Source organism: Triticum dicoccoides, chromosome 6A, assembly GCF_002162155.2.
Source record: "Triticum dicoccoides isolate Atlit2015 ecotype Zavitan chromosome 6A, WEW_v2.0, whole genome shotgun sequence".
In the NCBI taxonomy this organism is placed as follows: domain Eukaryota; kingdom Viridiplantae; phylum Streptophyta; class Magnoliopsida; order Poales; family Poaceae; genus Triticum; species Triticum dicoccoides.
The window spans coordinates 323,644,733-323,657,663 of record NC_041390.1 but is presented as its reverse complement, the minus strand read 5'-3'; positions in this window follow the sequence as shown (position 1 = coordinate 323,657,663).

Here is a 12,931-nt window from a genome sequence, read left to right as displayed (position 1 = left end):
TGACCCTCGGGCTCCGGAAACCCAAGGGAAAAAAGGGCTAGGTGGCAAATGGTAAAACCAAGGTTGGGCATTGCTGGAAAAGCTTTAATCAAGGCGAACTATCAAGGGGTTCCCATTATCACCCAACCGCGTAAGGAACGCAAAATCCGGGAACATAACACCGATATGACGAAAACTAGGGCGACAAGAGTGGAACAAAACACTAGGAGAGAGGCCGAGCCTTCCACCCTTTACCAAGTATATAGATGCATTAAGATAACATGGCAATATAATGGTATCCTAACAAGTAAAATAATGTTCCAACAAGGAACGATCTCCAATCTTCACCTGCAACTAGCAACTCTATAAAAGGGGCTGAGCAAAGCGGTAACATAGCCAATCAATGGTTTGCTAGGACACGGTGGGTTAGAGGTTTGACATGGCAATATGGGAGTCTTGAAAGCAAGTGGTAGGCATCGTAGCATTAGCATAGCAAAAGAGCGAGCATCTAGCAAAGCAAAGATAATAGTGATTTCGAGGGTATGATCATCTTGCCTGCAAAGTTGTCAGAGTTGACTGGATCCTCGAGAGCAAACTCAACGGGCTCCTCGTTAGCGAGCTCGTCTCCCGGCTCTACCCAACCAAGACAAACAAGCAACAAGGACACAATCAACCACATGAAAGGATCAAACAATATGATGCAATGATGGTACGCTATGCGGGATGCGATGCGGGATGCATATGCAAGATTTGACAAGGGATGCATGAACCTGGCCTCAAGTTGGTAATCCAAGTGTGCCACTGGAAAGATGAGATGAAATCGCTTGAAAACAATATAAAGAACGCCGGAATCGGAGTTATGGTTTGGAAATGGCAAGCGATTCAAATATGACCACGTTCTGCGATTTACAGCAAGTAGTCATCATAATGCTATGAGATGAACATGCTACAACATTCAAACATGGCATCAAAATACATGGCAGGGATGCATTCAAGATGCTTAACAAAAGTCTAGCACTGAACTATGGCAAATTCATCCATTAACAGGTTCAAACAAGCATGGCAAAAATGCATATGGTAAACAGATTTCAGACTGTGAAATTAACACTTGTCTGGAATTTCAGATCAGGTAGCACTCTTCGGAGCATGAAAACTATATGCTACAGGACCTGAACATGACAAAGTATAGCATCGCATGGAGCTACTCAAAGAGCTTAACAAAAGTCCCTCAGTGACCTTGAGCCAAAAGGGATCAGAAAATACAATTGCAAGCATGTGAACATGGAAAAAACATAATCAGTTCTCAGACTTGGTGAAAACTGGAGCATGCTGAAACAGATATCAAGTAGGAATGTTTACGAGCTCGATGCACTCGCTACGGAGCAAGTCATGACAAGATAAGCATACATCCATCAAGAATACACAAAATGCAAGCTAGAAATGGCAAGAACAATAGCATAGCATGCACGGATCAACTACAACATCCTCGGCAAAATCGCTAACAAGTAGACAATCTGCCCAGATTTACGAAGTAGCAAAAGTAGAGCTCGATTGACTCAAGCTAGGGTGCTCCATAATTGCAAAAAAAGACATGGATGGATAGAGCACTACAAGATTAACAAAACATCCTTACTTATCATCCTCAAAAAAGGCACGGATCACTAGGAAACAACATGAACATATGGCCATATGAGATAAACAGGTCAAGGACTTAGTGGAAAAGCTAAGTCCCTGAAATCAGCATTACCAAGTGCCTCACTTTGCAAGCTCGTGCTAGTCACCACACACATCACAAAAATATATGGGTTGCACCTCTGGAAAGATGGCAAAACCTTAACAAAACATATGTAGAGCACCAGGGCATAACATGCACACAATAATCATGGCAAAAATGACAAATATCTAAATGGAGTAGCAGATCTGACAATCATCTCAAGTAGCCCTCTTCTAACAGCATTTCGGGCATCAAGATGAACTCAAATGAAAATGATGCAATAGGATGAAATGATGTACTCTCTGAGGCGAACATTTTGATATGCTATATGACCAAAACGGAGCTACAGATGCAAAGTTACGATGCGATGTACAGGAGCATATGAACTAGGGTTTCGGGCAAAAAGTCAACCCTCGAGATTTTAGATCTCAGATCTGGCATGTTTTACGAGGATGGACGGATTTCTTGGAGCTCGCCGGAGATGAAGTCGGCTGCCAGAGAGGAACTTGGCGTGGAGGAGGAGATAGCCGGGGCGGTGGAGACGAGCGGCGGAGCTCGCCGGAGCGGTGGCGGCGGTGGCCGGCCGGCGCGGCGAGGTCTGAAGAAGGGTGCGGCGAGGCCGGACGTCCCGCCGTCGAGGGATGCGGCGGACGGAGCGGCGATCCATGGCGGAGGGAACAACACGCTCCCGGAGGCGAAGGAGACGGCGGCGGGATGTGGGCGAGCGCCTCGGCCCGGGCGGGAGCGGCGGAGGGCCTGCCTTGGGCCGGGACGGGCCGGCGGCGGGAGGGGTTCCCGGTGCCACGTGGCGGCGCCTCAGTGGCCGCGGGCGGCGGCGGACGGAGTGTCCGGTGCGGCGGACATGTCCGGTGGCGGCGGATCTGGATCAAGGGTTAGGGGGAGAGTGGAACCGAGAATTTCGGAGGGGGGTGTATATATAGGCATACAGGGAGCTAGGAGAGTCCAAATGAGGTGCAGTTTTCGGCCACGCGATCGTGATCGAACGCTCTAGATGATGGCGCATGTTTTTGTGGGTTTTGGGCCCCTTTGGAAGGGTGTTGGGCTGCAACACACACGAGGCCTTTTCGGTCCCTCGGTTAACCATTGGAGTATCAAACGAAGTCCAAATGGTACGAAACTTGACAGGCGGTCTACCAGTAGTAAACCAAGGCCGCTTGGCAAGTCTCAGTCCAATCCGGAAATGTTTAATCCCCACACACGAAAGAAAGGTAGAAATGACCACCGGAGGAGAACGAAGCGCCGGAATTCAAAACGGACAACAGGGAAAATGCTCGAATCCATGAGATGCACACGTATGCAAATGCAATGCACATGATGACATGATATGAGATGCATGACAACGACAACAACACACAGAGACAAAAACCCGAACCCGAGAAAATAAAATAACTTAAGGCCGGAAATGGCAAGAGTTGGAATACATATTGGGTAAGTTACATCCGGGGTGTTACAACACTCCACCACTACGAAAGGATCTCGTCCCGAGATCTAGGACTGAAAGAACACCGGGTATTCAGAACGGAGGTGATCCTCGCGTTCCCAGGTAGCTTCACGGTCGGAATGGTGTGACCACTTGACTTTGAGGAATTTGATTGACTTGTTGCGAGTCTTGCGTTCAGTCTCTTCAAGAATAGCGACTGGGTGCTCACGATAAGAGAGAGCTTCTTGGAGCTCAATGTCCTCGAAGTTGACGGTGCGGTCAGGAGTCTTGAAGCACTTTCGGAGCTAAGAGACATGGAACACATCATGAACATTTGCAAAGTTTTAAGGAAGCTCGAGTTGATAGGCGAGATCGCCTCTCTTGCTGACAATCTTGAAAGGTCCCATGTATCTAGGGGCAAGCTTCCCTTTGATACCGAAGCGGCGAGTACCTTTCATAGGAGAGACGCGGACGTAAACATGATCTCCGATTTCGAAAGCCAAATCACGGTGCTTACTGTCATAGTAGCTCTTCTGGCGGGATTGGGCTGCTTTGAGGTTATCTCGAATGACTTTACACATTTCCTCTGCCTCTGTGATTAAGTCATTTCCGAGAAGCTGACGTTCACCGGTTTCAGACCAGTTGAGAGGGGTACGGCAATTCCTGCCATACAGAATTTCAAATGGGGCCTTGCCCGAACTTGCTAGAAAACCGTTATTGTAGGAGAATTCAGCATAAGGAAGACAATTCTCCCACTTCATGCCGAAGGAGATCACACAAGCCCTGAGCATATCTTAAAGAATCTGGTTGACACGCTCGACTTGACCGCTAGTTTGTGGATGGAAAGCTGTGCTGAAGCGGATGTTGGTGCCCATGGCCTTCTGAAAAGAATCCCAAAACTTGGAGGTAAACATGTTGCCACGGTCTAAAGAGATCACTTGAGGAATATCGTGCAGAGAGACAATTCGAGAGGTATAGAGTTCCGCCAATTGAGCTGCAGTGATTGACTCTTTGATAGGAAGAAAGTGAGCCACTTTAGTGAGTTTGTCGATGACAACTAATATAGCATCATTGCCACCCTTGGACTTTGTAAACCCAGTCACGAAGTCCATTTCAATGTGGCCAAACTTCCATTCTGGAATGGCAAGAGGTTGGAGGAGACCAGCTGGCCTTTGGTGTTCTGTCTTCACTCTTCTACAAACATCACATTCATTCACGAATTGAGCAATCTCGCGCTTCATTCGAGTCCACCAATAAGCCTGCTTGAGGTCCTGATACATCTACGTACTCCCAGGGTGGATGGAGAGGAGAGAATTGTGAGCCTCGTTCATGATCACTTTACGAAATTCACCTTTGGGTACAATAATACGATCCTCGAAGAAGAGAGTATCCTTGTCATCAAGGCGGTAGCACTTGTACTTGGGATGACTCTTCGCAATCCCAATCTTCACCTTTTTCACCATAGCATCAAGAAGCTGAGCTTGGCGAATCTGGTCTTCCAAGGTAGGAGAGACTTGAAGGTTGGCGAGGAAACCTTGAGGAACAACTTGTAGATTAAGTTTGCGGAAAGCTTCACAAAGCTTGGGTTGATAAGGCCTAAGAATCAGGCTGTTGCAATAAGCTTTCCTGCTCAATGCGTCAGCAATCACATTGGCCTTGCCTGGAGTATACTCGATACTAGGATTATACTCTTGAATCATTTCGACCCATCGAGTTTGCCTGAGGTTGAGATTAGGCTCAGTGAAGATGTACTTGAGACTCTTGTGATCAGTGAAAATGTCCACTTTTCTTCCCAATAAGAGATGTCTCCAAGTCATAAGAGCATGCACAACTGCCGCCAACTCGAGATCATGAGTGGGGTAGTTCTTCTCATTGGGCTTCAACTGGCGAGAGGTATAAGCAACAACTTTCTTCTCTTGCATCAACACTGCGCCAAGACCTTGGAGAGAGGCATCACAAAAGACCTCGTACGGCTTGGATTCATCGGGCAGAGTCAGAACTGGAGCAGTGTTCAATTTCTCTTTCAAAGTGTTGAAAGCAATGTCACACTCCGGAGACCAAACGTACTTGACGTGCTTCTGGAGAAGATTTGAGAGAGGCTTCGCGATCTTAGAAAAGTTTTCAACGAATCTTCGGCAATAGCTTGTGAGACCGAGGAAGATACGGAGTTGCTTCACGTTCTGAGGAGGTTCCCAATTCACAATTGCAGACACCTTCTCGGGATTCACCGCAATGCCCTTGGCAGAGATGATATGACCAAGATAAAGAACCTCATCGAGCCAAAATTCGCACTTGGAGAACTTGGCGTAGAACTGGTGTTCCCTCAACTTATTGAGTACCAAACGCAAGTGCTTGGCATGATCTTCCTTGTTCTTCGAGAAAACCAGAATGTCGTTGAGATAGACCAAAACGAAGTCATTGGTGTAGGCGTTGAAGATGAAGTTCATCATGCGAGAGAAAGTCGGAGGAGCGTTGACGAGGCCAAAAGACATGACAGTGTATTCATATGAACCATAGCTTGTCCTGAAGGCCGTCTTGGGAATATCTTCTTCACGGATTCGAATCTGATGATAACCCATACGGAGATCAAGCTTGGAGAATACTTGGGCACCTTTGAGTTGTTCGAACAACTCATTGATGTTGGTAAGTGGGTATTTGTTCTTGATGGTCTTTTTGTTCAATGGACGGTAATCAACACAAAGTTGGTCCGTTCCATCCTTCTTCTTCACGAAAAGAACACCACAACCCCATGGAGAAGAACTAGGCCGGATGAGACCCATTCTCTCTTGAATATCGAGTTGCTTCTTCAGCTCCTTCAACTCTTCAGGTCCGAGCTTGTAAGGACGCTTGCACACAGGTTCCTTGCCGGGCTCAAGATCAATAACGAATTCAACTGGCCGGTGCGGTGGCATTCCTGGAAGCTCTTCTGGAAAGACGTCTTGATATTCGCAAATGACTGGAATTTGCGAGATAGCATCCAGTTCACCCTTCTCATTGAGAGAAAACTGACGGATGGTATTATCCCGAGCGGCAAAAACAATTACATCCTTAGACGAATGAGTCAATTGAATCTGTCTGGCTGCACAATCAAGCTGAGCCTTGTGCTTAGAAAGCCAATCCATCCCGAGAATAAGATCAATATCCGAGTTACCCAGAACCATTGGAGAAGCCAGAAACTTGAAATCACCCATCAAGATAGAAATATCTGGAACCATCATACTAGAACTCAGACGCTTAGCCGGAGAGACGACTTGCATAGCTCTAGGTAAAGCCTTAGTACTAAAATTGTTCTCCAATGCAAATGGGAATGACATGAAGGAATGCGATGCACCAGAGTCAAAAAGTACTTCTGCAGGAATATCATTAACAGGAAGGTTACCCATGATGACATCTGACAAGTCCTCTGCCTGAGCTGCGTTCATCAAGTTGACCTTGGCGTGCTTGGGGTTATGCTTGACCACAGCTGTACTTGCCGATCTCACAGGAGGAGGAGGAGGAAGACGCCTCTGATTGAGACACTTGTTAGCATAGTGACCCTTCTGTTGGCACTTGTTGCACGTGACCTCTGAAAGCGGATGGTGGTACGGAGCACTCGATATTGGAGCTTCAGACAAAGTCTTGTTCTGAAAGCCAGGGTTGGGTGGGTGGGAAGATCCACTGCCCCCTTTGCTCTTCTGCTGATACGGCTGACGGAACGGAGGAGGAGGAAGCCAATACTTCTATTGCTTGGTCACTTGAGTAGAGGAAGAAGGAGTAGCATCTCTGACTCGCTTCTTGGAAGCATCACACCTCAGTTGAGCGGCCTCTTGCTTCAATGCCATGTTGTAGAACTCATCGTATCTCATGGGCTCAAAGAGAACAAGAGCTAGCTGGATTTCTTCTCTGAGACCACCCCTGAACTGGTATATCATGCTCTTCTCATCAGGAATGTCCTGCTTGGCAAAGCAGGCGAGCTTCTGAAACAACTTGTTGTAGTCATAGACAGACAAAGAGCCTTGCTTCAAGTTGCGGAATTCCTCACGCTTGCTTTCAACCACGCTCTGAGGGATATGGTGAGCTCTGAAATCTTGACGGAATTCATCCCAGGTAATAGCACGTCCACCTTTGGAATCCTTGTACTGCTGGAACCATTCTGCAGCTTGATCTTTGAGATGGAAGGAAGCGAACTTGACAAAGTCCTCAGGCCTGACATTACAGCACTCGAAATGCTTGCACAGATCCACGAGCCAATCGTCAGCATCGGTTGCCTCAACACAATTGCTGAAAGTCTTTGGCCCGTTAGCAAGGAACTGGTTGAGTGTAGCAAAGTGATTCTGATTGTTGCCTTGGTTCCCTTGGTTGCCTTGATTGGGCTCTTGGAGAATTTGCATGATCAACTGGGTGTTTGCATTGGTTGCGGCCATCACAGCTTGCCATGCCTCCGGAGGAGGAGGAGGTGGTGGCGGATCTTGATTCTGATTCTGATTGGTGCTCTTAGCGGGAGCCATCCTGAAGAGGTTGACCACCGTTAGCACATAGACAGATAAAATGAAGCTGAATCCAACGGAATGAAAATTGCAACATAAAGTCTTCACATCCGAAAAAAATGAACGAATGCATTCCTCTTGAAATGGTCACATATCCATAAATTGAGAAGCCACGTAGAATTTAGGTAGAGAAATAAATCAACAAGGTACAGATCAAGAACGAATAATCGGTAAGAAATCCCAATCTCAAACCAACTATCCGTGGAAGAAGAACTAGAGCTACTAGAATTCCCACCTATGAAACTCCCGAACCTTTCCGGTTATGCAATCAGGTGTTGGGGATACAGGGGAAGCATAATATCTCACCCAAATCTAGCAAATCCTACATCCAGCTGTATCCATCCTTCAACACATAACCGAGAAAAACTTCGGAAACCATCTACCTCAACCTTCGAAAAGCATCCGTTATACAAGTTATGGCGATACTCCCGAACTCCCGCCCCAGTACTGGGTGGCGTCGAGGTTATCTCACCAACGAACTGCATAAAAGAGATTTTCGATGTCGGCGTACTAAACTCAGGTATTCCAGAACTACAATGATAAAATTATGACGACAACACCTTAGAGCTCAACTCCCCGAGACACTTCCACAAAACCCCTGACAGGAGGCACCAAGACAATGTTCTCGTCATAAAACCATCGGAATGATTCCAAGATACCCGCGTGATCCTAAAAACTTTTTTAGTGAAATTTGAGAAGAGAAGAGTCAAAACTCTACGTCAGGATGCCTTACCAGAGGGATGAGGAGACTGGGAAGTAAAAAGAATTCCTAAACTCTCCGATATATAATTCCTAAATGACTCAAAACATTTTTCTAGACACAACTCGGACGCTAAAAACGATCAAGCAATGGGGCTCCTAAGGTCGGGGATGGCTCTGATTACCAACTTGTAACACCCTCGATGCGACTATAGCTCCCACGTGTCGAGGCACGACTTAGAGACATAATCGCATTGAAGGCATATGTCGCAAGTTAGGCAATCTTCACAACATCCCATGTAATATATAGATAATAAAAGGGGAGATAACATAGTTGGCTTACACTCGCCACGTCAATCCAGTACATAAATAACATTACATCATTCAAACACTCATGGCCTGACTACGGCGCCAAAATAAAAGATAACCCAACATGCGACACGGTCCCGATCACCCCCAACTGGGCACCACTACTGATCATCAGGAAAGGAGACATACTATCGTTGAGAGTCCTCGTCGAACTCCCACTTGAGCTCAAGCGTGTCACCTGGAGCGGAATCATCAGGCCCTGCATCTGGTGTATTAGTAATCTGTGAGCCACAGGGACTCAGCAATCTCGCACCCTCGCGATCAAGACTATTTAAGCTTAATAGGTTTGGCAAGGTAAATATATGTGGAGCTGCAGCATGCGACTAGCATATGTGGTGGCTATCCTGTTCGCAAAAGAAAGCGAGAAGAGGAGGCAAAGCACGAGCGAGAAACTAGGGAGCAAACCTGCGGCAAGCATTACTCCAACACCGTGTCCACTTCCCGGACCCCGCCGAGAAGAGGCCATCACGGTAACTCACACAGTTGATTCATTTTAATTAAGTTAAGGTTCAAGTTATCTACAACCGGACATTAACAAATTCCCATCTGCCCATAACCGCGGACACGACTTTCGAAAGTTCAAATCCCTGCAGGGGAGTCCCAACTTAGCCCATGACAAGCTCTCACGGTCAACGAAGGAATAGACCTCCTCCCGAGACGTTCCGATCAGACTCGGTATCTCGGTTCTTCAAGACACTTCGACAGGTTAAAACAAGACCAGCAACACCACCCGAATGTGCCGACAAATCCCGATAGGAGCTGCACATATCTCGTTCTCAGGGCACACTCAGATGAGCCTAGCTATGAGTAAAACCAACCCTCAAGTTTCCCCGCGGTGGCCCTGCAGGCAGCTCAGTCGGACCAACACTCAGATGAGCACTGGCCCGGGGGGGGGGGGGTTTAAATAAGATGACCCTCGGGCTCCGGAAACCCAAGGGAAAAAAGGGCTAGGTGGCAAATGGTAAAACCAAGGTTGGGCATTGATGGAAAATCTTTAATCAAGGTGAACTATCAAGGGGTTCCCATTATCACCCAACCGCGTAAGGAACACAAAATCCGGGAACATAACACCGATATGACGGAAACTAGGGCGGCTAGAGTGGAACAAAACACTAGGCGAGAGGCCGAGCCTTCCACCCTTTACCAAGTATATAGATGCATTAAGATAACATGGCAATATAATGGTATCCCAACAAGTAAAATAATGTTCCAACAAGGAACGGTCTCCAATCTTCACCTGCAACTAGCAATGCTATAAGAGGGGCTGAGCAAAGCGGTAACATAGCCAATCAACGGTTTGCTAGGACATGGTGGGTTAGAGGTTTGACATGGCAATTTGGGAGTCTTGAAAGCAAGTTGTAGGCATCGTAGCATTGGCATAGCAAAAGAGCGAGCATCTAGCAAAGCAAAGATAATAGTGATTTCGAGGGTATGATCATCTTGCCTGCAAAGTTGTCAGAGTTGACTGGATCCTCGAAAGCAAACTCAATGGGCTCCTCGTTAGCGAACTCATGTCCCGGCTCTACCCAAACAAGACAAAGAAGCAACAAGGACACAATCAACCACGTGCAAGGATCAAACAATATGATGGAATGATGGTATGCTATGCGGGATGCGATGCGGGATGCATATGCAAGATTTGACAAGGGATGCATGAACCTGGCCTTAACTTGGGAATCCAAGTGTGCCACTGGAAAGATGAGATGAAATCACTTGAAAACGATATAAAGAACACTGGAATCGGAGTTACAGTTTGGAAATGGCAAGCGATTCAAATATGACCACGTTCTGCGATTTACAGCAAGTAGTCATCTAAATGCAATGAGATGAACATGCTACAGCATTCAAACATCGCATCAAAATACATGTCAGGGATGCATTCAAGATACTTAACAAAATTCTGGCACTGAGCTACGGCCAATTAATCCATTAACAGGTTCAAACAAGCATGGCAAAAATGCATATGGTAAACAGATTTCAGACTTAGTGAAATTAACACTTGTCTGGAATTTCAGATCAGGTAGCACTCTTCGGAGCACGAAAACTATATGCTACAGGACATGAAAATGGCGAAGTAAAGCATGGAATGGAGATACTCAAAGGGCTTAACAAAAGTCTCTTAGTGACCTTGAGCCAAAAGGTATCATAAAATACAATTGCAAGCATGTGAACATGGCAAAAACATAATCAATTCTCAGACTTAGTGAAAACTGGAGCATGCTGAAACAGATATCAAGTAGGCATGTTTACGAGCTCGATGCACTCGCTATGGAGCAAGTCATGACAAGCTAAGCATACATCCATCAAGAATACACAAAATTCAAGCTAGACATGGCAAGAACAATAGCATAGCATGCACGAATCAACTACAACATCCTCGGCAAAATCGCTAACAAGTAGATAATCTGCCCAGATTTACGAAGTAGCAAAAGTAGAGCTCGATTGACTTAAGCTAGGCTGCTCCATAATTGCAAACAAAGACATGGATGGATAGAGCACTACAGGATTAACAAAACATCCTTATTGATCATCCTCAAAAGAGGCACGGATCACTAGCAAACAACATGAACATATGGCCATATGAGATAAACAGGTCAAGGACTTAGTGGAAAAGCTAAGTCCCTGAAATCAGCATTACCAAGTGCCTCATTTTGCAAGCTCGTGCTAGTCACCACACACATCACAAAAATACATGGATTGCATCTCTAGAAAGATGGCAAAACCTTAACAAAACATATGTAGAGCACCAGGGCATAACATGCACACAATAATCATGGCAAAAATGACAAATATCTAAATGGAGTAGCAGATCTGACAATTATCTCAAGTAGCCCTCTTCTAACAGCATTTCGGGCATCAAGATGAACTCAACTGAAAATGATGCAATAGGATGAAATGATGTACTCTCTGCGACGAACATTTTGATATGCTATATGACCAAAACGGAGCTACGGATGCAAAGTTACGATGCGATGAACAGGAGCATATGAACTAGGGTTTCGGGCAAAAAGTCAACCCTCGAGATTTTAGATCTCAGATCTGGCACGTTTTACGAGGATGGCCGGATTTCTTGGAGCTCACCGGAGATAAAGTCGGCCGCCGGGGAGGAACTTGGCGTGGAGGAGGAGATGGCCGAGGCGGTGCAGACGAGCGGCGGAGCTCGCCGGAGCGGTGGTGGCGGTGGCCGGCTGGCGCGGCGAGGTCGGAAGAGGGGCGCGGCAGGCCGGATGTCCCGCCGGCGAGGGATGTGGCGGATGGAGCGGCGTTCCGCGGCGGAGGGAGCGGTGTGCTCCCGGAGGCGAAGGAGACGGTGGCGGGATGCGGGCGAGCGCCTCGGCCCGGGCGGGAGCGGCGGAGGGCCTGCCTTGGGCCGGGACGGGCCGGCGGCGGGAGGAGTTCCCGGTGCCACGTGGCGGCGCCTCAGTGGCCGCGGGCGGCGGCGGACGGACTGTCAGGTGCGGCAGACATGTCCGGTGGCGGCGGATCTGGATCTAGGGTTAGGGGGAGAGTGGAATCGCGAATTTCGGTGGGGGGTGTATATATAGGCATAGAGGTAGCTAGGAGAGTCGAAATGAGGTGCGGTTTTTGGCCTCGCGATCGTGATCGAACGCTCTAGATGATGGAGCAGGTTTTGGACCACTTTGGAAGGGTGTTGGGCTGCAACACACACGAGGCCTTCTCGGTCCCTCGGTTAACCGTTGGAGTATCAAACGAAGTCCAAATGGTATGAAACTTGACAGGCGGTCTACCGGTAGTAAACCAAGGCCGCTTGGCAAGTATCGGTCCAATCCAGAAATGTTTAATCCCCACACACGAAAGAAAGGTAGAAATGACCACCGGAGGAGAACGAAGCGCCAGAATGCAAAACGGACAACGGGGAAAATGCTCGAATGCATGAGATGCACACGTATGCAAATGCAATGCATATGATGAAATGATATAAGATGCATGACAACGACAACAACACACGGAGACAAAAACCCGAACCCGAGAAAATAAAATAACTTAAGGCCGGAAACGGCAAGAGTTGGAATACATATTGGGTAAGTTACATCCGCGGTGTTACATCAACGCACCAAAGCAGGAGTAGGGTTTTCTGCTTCCCAGTGGACGAAACCTGGGTAAAACCCACCAACGTCACCTCTGTCGTGCTGCTTCATGGTCTCTACTCTTTGTGCAATGCGCCGTTCCACCTTGCCGAAC